Consider the following 13,829-nt stretch of genomic DNA (forward strand, 5'->3'; position numbering starts at 1 on the left):
GGTCGTTTGTTTCTACCATACCATGTATAGCATGTATCTAGTGTATCTCAGATTTTCTCCATTTACCGTAATTTGATCATTGTACACTAGCTCCCAAATACGTCTTGTCCATATTTGTCTTGGCTATACTGTGTATGTACAAAAATAAATCAAACGACTGCTGTTAAATTCGCTTTACAATACCCATTACAGTATACGGATTATGGTACAGTACTCCCCCAAAATTTGTGGGGATTAGGTTCTCGGAGTGACTGCGAAAAGTGAAAAACCGCAAAAATTGGATGTGGTCCATAAATGACCTCCCCGCTCCGTTTTTGGCTGCTGCCATTGGTCACCGTTGGCTGGAAGGCTAAATCGTGCGTGTGCACTCTACTGCTGCAACTGCCACTAATCTCTTCTTTCTCTCCCCCTCCCCCAAACTTCCTCACAGCGGCCGCACTGGACATAGTAGGTGCCGCTGCAACAGTTGGCGGGCCGGATTCCACGGCGCAAGGGGTGGTGGTGGGGCAGATAGCACCAGCACTGGGAACCGTGTCCGCCGAGTCGCCTCCCACATGGATGCAAGTTGCTGCTTCTTCTCACAGGTCCTTCACCTGAGCACCGGCCCTTCTCGAAAGTAGCAGGAGGAAGACCCCCCCCCCCCCCGCGAATAACTGAGGCCGCGAATGCTGAACCACAAATTTGCAGGGGAATACTGTATCCTGCTGCTCCCAGCTTAACACTGACTCCCTGTAAGTTATGTTATATGGGTTTTTGATGAATTAAAAGACAACATTAAATGCAAACATAAATGTATTTATTAAACATAATTTATTAAACAATTGTTTGTATTTTACATGATGTTAAAAGTTAAGTATACATAAAAAAAGAAAAATTATTTCTAATTAAGCTCCCTTTTACAAAACCACAGAAGTGGTTTTTAGCACAGGCCAGCGTGATGAATGCTCTGCACTGATCCCGGCGCTCACAGAAACTCAATGGGCTCTTTTTATCAAGCCGCGCTAGCGGTGTTAGCGCGTCGGACATTTCATCATGCGTTAACCCCGCATTAGCGACTAGCGAGGCAGGAGGATGAACGCGTGTTAAACTCCTACCGCAGCTTGATAAAAGGACCCCTATGAGTGTGGGGAGCAGCACAGAGACCTCAGTGTGCCATCCTGCGCTAAAATCTGCTTCCACATTTTGGAGGGAAGGCCACGAAGAGCACTGCTGTGGCTGCTGTTTTTAGAGGCCTCGGAAGTGCGCTATGTTTCACGATGGGAGGGTCGGTGGGGTTCTGCTGCACAGGGAGATGGGACAGAGGAATAGAAAGATGCTGCATAAGGGGATGGGTGAGAGGGGAGGAAAGATGCTGCACATGGGGGGGGGGGAAGGAAAGAGGAAGAATTAGGGTGGAAGAGACGAAGGGAGAATTGATTGTGGTATGTGAAAAAGCAAAAAAAAGACAACCCCCTAAAATAAGCCCTAATGTAATTTTTGGAGCAAAAATTCATATATAAGACTTGGTCTTATTTTTGGGGAAACACAGTATTAGCTCTGACACTCATAGAATTCCTATGAGCATCAGAGCTAATACCGCCGCAGCTGACAATAAAAAAGCCCAATGTGGCTTCTTAATAAGCGGGGGTGGGAAGGGTATATACAGTACTTTTTCTGATCCTAGTGGGCTTACAATCTTAATATTTTTGTACCTAGGGCAATGGAGGGTTAAGTGACCTGCCCAGGGTCACAAGGAGCTAGAGTAGGAATAGAACTCATTCTCAGACCACTGTACTAACAGTGTAAAGGGACACTGTCCCAACGAAGCGTCATGGTGAAATGGGACCTCTTTCTTTGCAGGGTGGCCCTCTCTGTCATGTACCACTCAGCCTAAACAGCAGCGCATCATAGCGCCTTCCAGCTGTAATTTTCTAGAAAAAAAATAAGGTATGATTCAGGTTTGGTGGCAGCCTCCAAGTTGCAACCCAATCACAATGGAGAAAAAGAAGCAAGTTCAAACATTTTCCAGTTCAGTGACAAAGGGTACGATTGGTGGCCTAGTGTGATCTGGCACTTCTTGTGCCCACTTTCTTAAAAGCACAGGAACGGGCTGGGAGTGGTTCCACTGTACTCTTACTGTTGTAGCAAGGGCTGCCCAAGCAGAGAACATAAATATAGAGGGGTGAAAAAATTCCTCCCAGTCTACCATCTCAACTCACTGAAAGTGGCGAAGCAAGTAGAGGGAATCAGTGGGCGAATCGCACAGGACACAACTGTCAATGCTCCCTCTAAGGATCAGCCGTGTGTGTGCAAATGTTTTCTCACGTGAGCAACAAGTTCTAAAAACAAACAATTTTCCAGATTTGCAAGTATTTTTGTGAGCGACCATTTAAAATCTGTGAGCGATTGCTCACGGCTCCGCTTAGAGGGAACACAGTCGGCTATCGCTTAGTATGGTCCTGCTGCTAGCTCCCTGTCAAACCTTTGAAAGTCAATACATCACACAAAAAAGGGAATCGAAATACACAGCAAAACACAATAACTACCAAAAAAGGAGTGTAAACGCCTGTAGAACTGGGACAAATACTTCTTTCTTTCAAATGAAAGACCCGACACTGTCAGTGTTTTAAAGACACTGTATGAACATTTTTTGAATAATTGATTCCAATTGTTTTTAATAAAAAACATTTAAAATAATATGTATATTTAAAATATTATGTTGATATGTGATGTTATGATATTTTTACCCTTTTCATAAAATGCTTTGTATTTTTTCAAAAATTTTATGATCAATTGATTTGTGCGGTAAAATATTATGTTGATATGTGATGTTATTTTATTTTTTTTATAATTCTTTATTCATTTTTAAAACTTACATCAAGTGTACAATTAATAAAACATTTAAGATTAAAAACATCACTTGAATTTTCTTAATATATTCAGGTACATAAGTTTATTCCCTTCCCAGCCACCCATTCCATTCATACTTAATCAAAAATATATAAATATAAATGTACTTATTTATGTTAAAACCTTCCGTATAATTTAGACAACCCACCCTCCCCCTCTCCCTCCATTACTCCATATACTTCTAATAGAAAATGGCATCTATTCATTACAGTATGTGATGTTATATTTTTACCCTTTTCATAAAATGCTTTGTATTTTTCAAAAATTTTATGATCAATTGATTTGCACGGTACCTATTATATTTTCATACAATAATTTTGTTATCTTGTAGACCCCTGAGGTAGGCCAAGAGCCGAAACACTGACAGTGTTGGGTCTTTCATTTGAAAGAAAGAAGTATTTGTTTACACTCCTTTTTTGGGTGTTATATCTTTGAAAGTCCACATTCAATAAGAGATTGCTGCTGTTAGAAGAAAGTTCTGCCAGGATGGAGGAGGAGACACCCCTTTCACTTCAATGCCCTAAGCAGCTGCCCATTCTGCCAGGGAGGAAAACTGGACCTGCTCTTTTGTTACTGCAAGCCAGATGTACTCGTACAAAGCTATTTTCCCCAAAGATGCAAAAATGAGAAAACCCCAAACGGCTGCGACTCTGCAGATGGGTTACTAAAGCATTGCTTTAAAGTGGTTGAAGTCAGAAGAAAGAAGCTTCTGTTGTTTACCCCTCTGATCCAACTAAGCACTCTCGCACAGCACATTTGGGACTGCTGAAATACTTCCTGTAGCAGCTCACTCGCTACTGTCTACAATAAACATTATGCACTCTGGGATATCATTTGGCTGGCTAAACACTGAAGCGTGTTGATGTAAAAATGGCTCTTTCCCATCATTTCTCTGCAGAAGGTTAATGGAAAGCACAAAGTGGTTATGTTAGTTTCCAAGTTGTTCAGTCAAATTTTTTTTAAAAAGCCCTTTTCAGGTCAGTTGCTTTTGAAATTGAATCCTGATATTCATGAGTTGTGTGATGCAGGGCATGAAAATCAAAGATGCAGGGCACGACAAAATCAAAGACACCACAATTCAAGTGAAAGGATCCACATTCCCCCTTGAACAAACCTTAAAAGTTCTGGGAGTAACACTGGACAAACATCTATCCCTCGAGAAACACACTGATATCACAGTCAGGAAAAGTATCTCGACTCTATGGAAACTCCGCACCATAAAAAAATACTTTGACGACTCTTCATTCCGCCTCCTAGTGCAATCCTCCATACTCAGCATACTGGACTACTGCAACATCATCTACTTAGGCTCCACAAAGAAAACCATCAGGAGACTAAGGATGATCCAGAACACCGCAGTCCGCCTCATATTTGGCCTGAAAAAATGGGACCATATCACCCCTTTCTACCATAAACTTCACTGGCTCCCTCTAGAATCCAGAATCATATTCAAATTCGCCTGTTTTTGCTACAAAACGTTATTTGGTTTATCCCCAAGCTACATCACCCCTCACTTCACCCTTAACCACAACTACAAGAACGCCCGTAAAATTCAACTCTTCGCCTTCCCCTCCCTAAAACTATGCCACTCAAAAAAATTCCTAGACAAAACCTACGCCTTCCAAGCCGCCAAACTAAACCCTTGGCTAGCCCAAATGGTCCTCAAGGCCCACAACTACCTCGACTTCAGAAAATTACTCAAAACTCATCTATTCCGAGACCAAGACCCTCAATGCCCCTTCCAATCCTCTTCCCCCCCCTTCTGATCCTCGCCCCCCCTGTTCTCCCTCCTCTTCCCACTACTTCTCTCCTTGCTGTTCGCAACTCTATGACCATTTTGATATGTAATCACTTGTAAATACTCTCTCCTTGCTGTCTGCTACTCTATGATCAATTTGTGTAACCACTCGTAATCTCTGTCAAACTACTCCATGATCAATTTGATATGTAACCACTTGTAATCTCTGTCTAAATAATGTGAACCGCCTAGAACTCTTCGGGGTATGGCGGTATACAAAAATAAAGTTATTATTATTATTATTATTTCATTGGCACAGCAGCGGCAGTCATCCTAGGGGTGACATGGTTCATGGACAGGGTCAAGCATTCGGTGCCAACAGGATAAAGGTGAAATTTAGCATATCAGAGAGGTACGTTGGCCTGGTCTTGCCAGCTGGCTTCAATTCTCTGGCTGAGGTTCATCCAGTTCTGGTTTTAGCCTCACTGCCTGCATAGATTCGTAGCTCCTGCTTAAGAAATGTGCGTTCATGTGCGATTTATCTCGGCTGGTTAAATCACTTACCCTGGGTTTTACTAGCGAGTCAGCTGCAACAACTATTCTTTGTAAGTCACTGGGAAGGGTTCCCGAGATATACAGTCAAAGTTGGTTTGGGGTTAGCAGTTATCTAACTCAAATGTTAGATTTAGAAACTGTTCTACTACCATAAGAAGTCTTTGCCTCTACTGTTAAAACTGATCTCTCTTTATTTGAAGTCCTTACTCCACCTGTCTTATCACTAACTCATATTGTGCCTATATTGTATTATAAGAACATAAGAAGTTGCCTCCACTGAGGCAGACCAGAGGTCCATCTTGCCCAGCGGTCCGCTCCCGCGGCGGCCCATCAGGCCTATTGCCTGAACAGTTCTTATTACAACTATCGTATTGCTTATATTTGTAACCTGTTCGGGGCTCTTTGGGGAGCATGGGCTATAAAACTGAATGAAGAAACAAAATTAACACCAAATATTATGGCCAATATTCAGTTATTAACACCAATAAGCAGCTAATTATTAAATGTATTCATTTGTTTCTAAACTAAATTAAAACTTCATTTTATAGGCCGGTTCTTCAACCGAAAGCTGCTCGACTCGGTTTACAATAATGTCAGTACATGTTTAGTACATAAATCTGAAAGAAGAATGAAATCTAGAATGGCTTAATTTCCAAAGTGTTCAGTAAACAAGAAAGTTTTCAGAGCTTTCCAAAATAAAGCAAAGGGACCTAGACTTCTAAGTGAAAGCGGGAACTCATTCCGGAGCTCAGTTAATTTGAAAATGAAAGAGTGGCTGAATCTCTTGAAAGTTCTAGTTTTACCCCTAAGGGCAAAAATGTATTTTATAATCCACCTTTATCCGAGGAGGAATACAAAACAACATACGTAATCATAAAATCAAAGAACACAGAACAACCACAAATTAGTCACTTCATACAATCAAATGGAGGCAAAGGCTAGTAAGTCATCTTTCTCAAAATCCTGCAACTCTCCGGGACAAAAGGTGGAGCAATAATGAGATACACGTGCAACTAACACTATTCTATAATGTATAATTGTGCACACAAGTATATAGAATTAGAAAGTAGGTGCTTTTTGAAGGCCGAATAGGCACCTACTGAAGCAAAGTGCATCTGCTTATAAACAGTGCACACTATTGCACCCTACCGAGTACTATTTATGACACTATCCTGAAGTGAAAATATCTACAAAGGAGACAGGAAAATAAACAAAATGCGCATTTTTTTAACCAGTACATCCCTCGTATTAAACTACAAGCCCAGAGATGTACCTGGTGGAGCAGGAGCCGGGGCGGAGTGGCCACTCCTCCAGGCTGTGGTCCATTTGTGCACGGCCGACAGCTCCACCGGTCCCTTGCCCTGGAACAGGAAATTTGACATCAGAGGATCAGGGACTGGCAGAATGCAGCCCTGTGATTGCTCCAGCATCTTCCAACTCCCTGTACCCTGGGCGGACTGCCCCCGCTGCCTCGCCCTTGGTGCACTATTTCAAGCCCTTGTAATAAGTAAGACTAAGAGCCAGATTCTCAAGCTTGACTGTGCCTTTAACTATGGCTGCTAAACCGGCTCCAGCCAGTGCGTTGTGGCAGTATTTTACAGCACAATTATCAGAACGGCTCACTGTGGTCTTTTCCGAGCTTCCTAGCAGCCTCTGATTCTGCCGTGCAAATGTATTACAATGAGCTCATAAATATTAAAATGGTAGTAAAATGTACTCCGGGTGATTCTCCAAGCACGGTGCTGGCTTTTGACGACCAAAAATTACCGACTGGTCTGGAGGTGACAGTACTGTGAAAAGCGTGTCTAAGGTGTTTGTTTCTGGCTGTGGCTCATGATAATTTTTTTTTTAATGCACCATTCACATAAATTATATTAGTATAGTTGTATAATAGTTTTGTGGGGAAAAAAAATCTCAAAAGCACGCATCTCAAGCGCATGTACTATGTGTGCTTGTTGAAAGCTGATGCTTGCACCTCCCCTCTCTTCCATCTAATAGCACTGACACACCACATGTGACATGCATATATTGCACTCCATGCACATGATCATATTTATGCCTCTTTCCGTGGACTATTCTGCGCATGTGCTGGTTGCTATCACCAGTGTCTCATCTCATGTAAATTTGGCAACTTTCCGTGACCTTCTGTGAACCTCATTTGCATGCATGATTCTTCAAGAATGACTTGTCTTTTTGAAATCGTTACATTTATGGCCGTTACAGTGGACCATCGGATTTTACCATCGATATTAGAGAATCCAGGTCTAAACCTGCAAAAATTATTTTAAACAAAACCTTTAACTGCAAAAGAAGAGGCCAGGTGACAGTAGCAGATCTGGCAAATGCCTCTACTTCTGAATGGAGATGTTATTCCAGTCCAGTTTAAAAGAGGAGATTGAGAGGGGACATGATCGAAACGTTCAAGATAATGAAGGGAATAGACTTAGTAGATAAAGAGAGATTGTTCACCCTCTCCAAGGTAGAGAGAACGAGAGGGCAATCTCTAAAGTTGAAAGGGGATAGATTCTGTACAAAATGTAAGGAAGTTCTTCTTCACCCAGAGAGTGGTGGAAAACTGGAACGCTCTTCCAGAGGCTGTTATAGGGGAAAACACCCTCCAGGGATTCAAGACAGAGTTAGACAAATTCCTGCTGAACCGGAACATACGCAGGTAAGGCTAGTCTCAGTTTGGGCGCTGGTCTTTGATCTAAGGGCCGCCGCGTGAGCGGACTACTGGGCACGATGGACCACTGGTCTGACCCAGCAGCAGCAATTTTTATGTTCCAATGCACTGCAGTTCTTGTGGTGCCAAACTCAAAAGAAAGTTGATATAAAAATACTTGAAAGCAAGTTCACAGGTTGAAAGTATCCCTTTAGAACCCAGGTCATTTTAACTGTTGGAAGAACATAAATCATATGTTCCACTTGGAAAGCTGCCTTCTATAGATCGTGCTGTTCTACATGTTCTGACAGTTAAGCAATTAAGGCTGACAGTGTCCCTTAGCTTTGCTTTGGACACCAGTGCTTTCTCCGCTCGTTCTGACATTTGACCTGCGCTATAATGCTCTATTTGCATTAAACAGAATTCACCATTTGAGACTCTTGACAAAGGCACAGACGCCGAAACTCTGTCAGTGTCACGTCTTCGAGTCTTCACAGTGCTACTAGCAAGAAAGTGAACTTTGAACTGTAGACCCGTGGCTGATTGATTGACAACTTATCCTCATGACTTCCCTGTTGTGCAGTGTTTCCCTCGTCATCAAGGCCTCCTTTGAGCTTTTTCCTTAAGTGTCTTCCTGTAATAGGCCTCCAAGAATGGAATGAGATTCCGTTGTACATACGACAGCAGGAAAACTTGTAAATTTTTTTAAAAAAATATTAAAAAGACATCTTTTTTGTAAGATGAAGCATGGGAACTGAATTTTAGGTTGTAAGATTGAGTGCTGGTCGCTTAGTTGTTTTTGATTATCTTGTTGTGTATGCATTGTTGATTTTATGATTATGTATGTACTTGTAGTGACCTGCTTTGTGCAAAGCGGGCTACAAATAAATAAACTATATAGCACCTCGGTACAAAAATATCATGAATTTATTGATGGTCTTCAAGGGATCACCAATGGTTTGGTTTCAAGATACCTCACATGAATAGAATGGGATAGATTTGCATGCAAATCTATTTCATACATATGTATTAAAGGGATATTGAAAATTTGAACAAAATGCAGCTCTGAAGGACCAGAAGTGAAGACCACTGAGTTGCTGAACGAAGACATCAGCTTGCTAAAATAGTGTTATAGATGCTGCAGCCACCCTGAGCCAGGTCATTCCCACTGCCAAGTTGCTGGAAAGGGAGTTACAGAGTTTCCAGTATTAGGAGAAAATGGCATAAGAGCTTTTTACTGGTAGAGTGCTTTCAGCTGCAATTGCAAAATCAACTCATAATCTTCATTGAGCTGGTTTTGTACATGCTGGCTCCTCTGTATGAAAGGTGAAAGGGAGTATCACCCCAGTCCTGTGCGCTTGCTGGAAGGAGATACTTGGCTAGAGTGCAGGTTCGTGAGTACAAGAGGCAGACGGCCAATAGGGATGCAGTGCTAGCACTTCCTCCTCCTCCTCCTTTATCCAGTATCCCTCTTATGGTCACCATAGGATGAATGACACAGGCCAACAATAACAAAAAAAAATAATTTTCTTGGTGCCTTAGGTTTTTTGACCTGTTCCTGGGGATATTTGGGGTGCTGATAAAGAAGGGAATCGCGAGTAGATCAGAAAGGGTTATAATGTCGCTTTATAGAGCAATGGTCAGACCACACTTGGAATACTGTGTCCAACACTGGTCTCCCAACCTAAAGAAGGATATAAAACTGCTGGAGAGGGTGCAGAGATGAGCAACAAAGCTGGTTAAAGGTATGGAGAACTTGGAATACAAGGAACGACTTAGGAGACTGGGATTGCTCTCCCTTGGGAAGAGGAGACTACGAGACTACAAGACTTTCAAAATATTGAAAGGACTCGACAAAATAGAGCAGGAAAATAAGTTATTTACAATGTCCAATATGACACGGACAAGAGGACATGGACTGAAGCTGGGGAGGAACAAGTTCAGGACAAATATCAGGAAGTTCTGCTTCACGCAGCGAGTGGTGGACACCTGGAATGCTCTCCCAGACGAGGTTATTGCAGAATCCACCATCCTAGGATTCAAAAGTAAACTAGATGTACATCAATAATAATAAAATGCTAGAGGTGCATGCGCTCTTAAAAATTCTGTGCCAGTCCTCAGGGCGCCTGCGCCAAAGACACCAGCGACTCCTCCCTCCCGCTCCTCTTCAAAGCAGCCTGCTGAGGTTTGCCAGCCGCTGTAGCTAACCTCGCAAGCTGCTCTCCACCTGCAGAAGAAGGAGTCGCCGTGTCACCTCCTGCCCTCACTCGCCGCCGCCACCGCTGCCGCTGATCCTCCTCTTCAGAGCAGCCTGCGATCGTGGCCGGCTTTAAAGAACCTCGCAGGCCGCTCTCCAGGCTCAGTAGCACGCTCTCTCTGATGCACGGGATCGCGTCAGAGGGAACGTGCTACCGAGTTGGAGAGCAGCCTGCGAGGTTCGCTAAAGCCGTCCACCATGATCGCAGGCTGCTTTGGTGAAGAGGAGCAGGCCAGAAGACGCCTGGATGTTGGGAGGGTAAGAAGGGAATCAATACTGGGAGCCAGGGGGAAAGGGAGCTGCTTTGGGGGGAGACAGAAGGGGCCATGGAGAGATAGAGAGAGGGAAAGGGGGCTGCTTTGGGGGGAGGGGTATGCTGGGGGGGAAACAGAAGGGGCCATGGAGAGATAGGGAGAGGGAAAGGTGGCTGCTTTGGGGGGGAGGTGTGTCCTGGGGGCAGACAGCTTTGCTCAGGGGGGGGGGACAGAAGGATACAGACAGCGGCTAAGGAGAGAGAGATAAAGAAACAGACAGACAGACACATCTATTCTAGCACCTGTTAATGTAACGGGCTTAAAGACTAGTCTCCTTATGAAAGGCATAGAGGGATATAGGTGACTAAAATTACGCCAGGTGTACACCTGGCTGGGCCTCCGTGTGTGCAGATCGCCAGACTTGATGGACTGAAGGTCTCATCTGGAGATGGCGGTTCTTATGATTCAGAAAATTGCATTGGATAGACTGCATCAGCTCTAGTTTCTTAGATATGGTTGAATTTATTAAATTTTTTTACCGCTATTTAAAAGATCTCTTCTGCAGAATTGGGACATTATAACAAACTTTCTTTTTTGAATGGGAAATTTATGTATTTAAATTACCCACTTTTTTGTGTATAATCACCTTTGTTTCACAACTGTTCGTCTACTTCCTTCCCTATAAGGCACACTGGCATAAAAATGTAAACAATTTGTAAAGGCTTTGAATAAAGACGTTTCGTGCATGGAATACATAGAGGGGCATAATCAAAACATATGTCTAAGTCCGATTCGGATGTATGGTGCTAAACACCCAAAGTCGGCACTGGGAAAATGTCCATTCTCGAAAGGCAAATCACTATACATTCAAAATATTTATTTTTTGCTGAAAATTGTCTATCTGAAGGGAGGGGGATCAATACAGCATTAGCAAATACAATACTTTTTTTTATTTTTTGGGGGGTGCTACCCATATTCGCTTGCAATTGCAGAGCAAATGCACAATATGGTGCCATTAACTAATCTCTGTGTTCCTCATTGTGGTAAAGTGAACAAGGGTGGGATCTGGAGACAGGATGAGCCACACAGCGGGTTAAGGTATACAAAATGATATCAGTTAGGAGTCCTGTTCCATTCACAGGTGGGGGAAGGAAAGTAAATATAACACTAGTCCTTAGATACAAGAATGTCCTTTTGTGATTTGCTGCTGTAGGGCTACAGCATACTCGCACACTGCTGGGTCCTGATCCAGCTCCCCAAAAATTACTGGTCAGATTTTAGCAGTTAGCATAAGCCAGCCTGCATCCAACCAACCAGATCAAAGATATCAAATTGTAAGGTGCTAAGATTAACTTGGCCTACCTGGCTGCAGTTCACACATAAATGGTGGAGATATATGCAGTCAGGCATCACTGCTTCTCTTCTGGGCCTCCCTAACTTAGCTGTGTTCTGGGCTTTTATACTTCTGGACCATGTCCTCCTGTCTCTGCCCTTCCTATGTCACTTCCCGCTTGGACAGGACTTGAAGTTTTAAGGTGGCTCTGACACATAAGAATATAAACAATGCCTCTGCTGAGTGATACCTGAGGTCCATCGTGCCCAGCAGTCCGCTCACGCGGCGGCCCAACAGGTCCAGGACCTGTGCAGTAATCCGCTATCTATTCCCCTCTATCCCCTTTTCCAGCAGGAAATTGTCCAATCCTTTCTTGAACCCCAGTACCATACTCTGCCCTATTACGCTCTTTGGAAGCGCATTCCAGGTGTCCACCACACAGGTAAAGAAGGACAGTTATCAAGGTAGAGGGGCAATGTCTTAGACTCCCTCACACTTGTGTGAAAGTATGTTGAGAAAACAGGGATGACAAAACTGTCTTATCTAATTCTCTTGCCAAATGGTACCACATAACGATGATGCACTTGTCAAGAAATCTTACTCACTGGAGGCTTGTTGCTACATTTTCGAGCTTAATTATCAGGCTGTGACCTTCAGCCTCCCTAAATGAGTCATAAACACATTCCTCGAACTTCATCACACCAAGAGAAAGACACGGTAGCTACATCTTCAGCTAAGTGACAAAGAAGAAACCAAAATATTTCAGAGCAGAAACCTCTCGCTCTACTCCGTCCCCCACTTTACGCTGGGGCTGTTCTTGAAGTTACATTTCTGAGGATGGAGATCAGGGCAAGCAGCATAAAGTTCACCGGAAAAGGCGAGATAAAAGGAAAATCAGATGCACCTGCTGATAGTGACGCTGCCTTTTAAAAAGTCTTCCAGAGAGTGAAAGGGCTTTCTTTTTTTAGATTTCTGTTTACATCACAGCATGTGACTCCTGAGAAGCTATTTTCATACTTTGTGGTCAAATATTCACTGTGTTCTTCTAACAAGAGTGATCAATGATTATTCTGTAAACCTTCTACGGAAACTTCTGTATTTTAGTCCTATCTTCCTCATTTTAACTTCTCATTTCAAGACAGTATTTCAGTTAGCTACAAAACCAAAGCTATGTAAAAGGAGACATTGACTGGCAACATTAGGCAGCAAATGTAATATGCTTTCTCTTGACCTTCAAATGTATTAAAGGAATTTTCGCTTTCGCTTGACATTGTCTCTCTTCCAGAGCCTCTGTTAATGCTGTGTCTACGAACTCTTTCTGTTAGGATTGTAGATGAAAAGGGGGCAGAACATACAACATTGTGATGGTTTTGCTATATACTGTATATTTTCTGCACTGTAATAAATGTCAACAAATTTTATTTTATTTATTTGGTTTTATATTCTGTCCTCCTCAGAACAAGTTACAAATTATGTTACAATTCAGCAAAGCATTTTACTATTCAACTGACTAGACACAGCCAAACCACTAAAAAACATAATGGATAATCTGGTTTTAAATGCTTATTAGCTCCAGAAAAGGCCACAGTATATCTGGACTACCACTACTACAGTGGTCTCAAACTCGCGGCCCGCCAGGTACTATTTTGAGGCCCTCGGTATTATAAAGAATGATTCTTTATGGAAAACGTGTGCCTTAAGTGTCTGGCGGTCGCTGTAACCTCACGCAAGCGCTTTCCTGCGTCTGTACGCGATTGTCCTCTCCACTCCACCTCACAATCGCATACAGATGCAGGAAAGCGCTTGCGTGAGGTTCCAGAACATAAGGTAACCATTGGAGGCAGCGTAGCTTGTGCGTGTGTCCGGTGCTGGAGGAGATGAGAGCTGAAGGCGGTTGCGGACGCGACCGCCAAACACTTAAGGCACAAGTTTTTCATAAAGAATCATCCTTTATAATACCGAGAGCCTCAAAATAGTTGGTCCAAAATCTTGTCTTTTGCAGTTGATACTTCGATAGTTTTTCACTTTCTGCATGTTGCACTGCTTTTAACTGTATATAGCTGAAATTATCAGAAGCAATTGCTTCTGATAATTTCAGATAATCCACATTTCGGATTTGTAGGTACTTCCTCATGCAAGTT

This window comes from Geotrypetes seraphini, chromosome 17 (genome assembly GCF_902459505.1).
Source record: "Geotrypetes seraphini chromosome 17, aGeoSer1.1, whole genome shotgun sequence".
NCBI classification, from domain to species: domain Eukaryota; kingdom Metazoa; phylum Chordata; class Amphibia; order Gymnophiona; family Dermophiidae; genus Geotrypetes; species Geotrypetes seraphini.